The 1,281-nt window shown below is 40.4% G+C and overlaps 1 pseudogene; it reads left to right on the top strand.

Annotated features, from left to right (window-relative positions):
- Nucleotides 1-228: 228 nt before the first annotated feature.
- Nucleotides 229-819, top strand: LOC102904088 (eukaryotic translation initiation factor 3 subunit K pseudogene; annotated as a pseudogene).
- The last annotated feature ends 462 nt before the right edge of the window (nt 820-1,281 follow it).

Here is a 1,281-nt window from a genome sequence, read left to right as displayed (position 1 = left end):
ATGATAGCGGAGCAGAAAAAATATACAAAAACTATACTTAACGTGTTTTGGCAATGTGTATATGATAGATGAGATTCTGGAGAGAATCATGCATTGATTGATGGAAAGTCATGAACCCATTGAAAACTGTGAATAAAAGTATAATCAGATAAAAACTGCATCCATGCTACTTTTTTTCCAGGCCTGTTATTCAAGTGCAGCTGGGGCTGTGGAAGCGATGTTGAGTAGATGAAAGTAAATGTGGGCAAGTTGTCCAAGGATATAGAAAAGCATAATCATAAGAACTTGGCTACCTGGGGTATGTGGAGACACGGGCCAAGGAGAATGCCTATGATCTGGAGGTCAACCTGGCTGTCCTGAAATTGGACCTGTTCAACCCAGCCTTCTTTCAGACTACTTCCCAGACCTTCCTGAATGCCCTCTCGAACCTGTGCAAATGTGAACAACCAGGGACCCCAAGAAGAACAGCCCATGTGACATATCTTGTACCTTGGGGACCTGCTGTAGACCTACCACTTTCAAGTCCTCTGGCAGGCCCTGAATGGAAACATTGACTTCTTGGGAGGCATAACTGACTTTGAAGAAGAAAAATTATCTACCATGTTGTAGGCATCATATACCAGCACATCTCAGCTGCTTGCTGAGATGCTTGGATATCTGACTGGCCACCAGCTGAGAGTATGGATTGAGCATGTACAGCAGGAGTGCAGATGAGTAGGGCAGATCTTCATCTGTAGCCAGGAGGAGAGTGTTAAGCCCAAGAACATCATGGAGATCAACGTTGACAGTGTACCCAGCATCATGGCCTCCTCCCAGTAGCTGTGCATGCTTTTAATAGAGATTGTGTCCTCCAAAAAATATGTTGTTGAAATTTATTAGATGTTATAAAATACATGAAACAATTGTGATTGAAAAAAAAAACATATTCAGTAAAAGCCACTGATTAGACAATTACTCTAATGTAATCTTAGTCAGAACTTGTTTGGGAAGTATAGGGAATTCTATTGTGTGAAGTGAGAAGATGAAATTGAAAATTCTCAAATTCTAGCAACTGGATAAAGATGACCTTCATTTACTCTTTGAGACTATAGCAAAATATATGTGAGATAGCAAAATCTGAGTGAAACGTGTAGCAGGCCACATGGTCACATTTCTAGACTGTCTGTCTGTCCACCTATCAATCAATCACTGGTCCATCTGTACTTACATTTTTAAATTCCAAGGGCTTTCCTAACCTCTACTACTGTTCTATAAACCTAAAGAAATAGGTAATACTAATTT

This window comes from Peromyscus maniculatus, chromosome 18 (genome assembly GCF_049852395.1).
Source record: "Peromyscus maniculatus bairdii isolate BWxNUB_F1_BW_parent chromosome 18, HU_Pman_BW_mat_3.1, whole genome shotgun sequence".
Taxonomy (NCBI): domain Eukaryota; kingdom Metazoa; phylum Chordata; class Mammalia; order Rodentia; family Cricetidae; genus Peromyscus; species Peromyscus maniculatus.
This window is presented reverse-complemented; position numbering and strand designations above follow the sequence as displayed.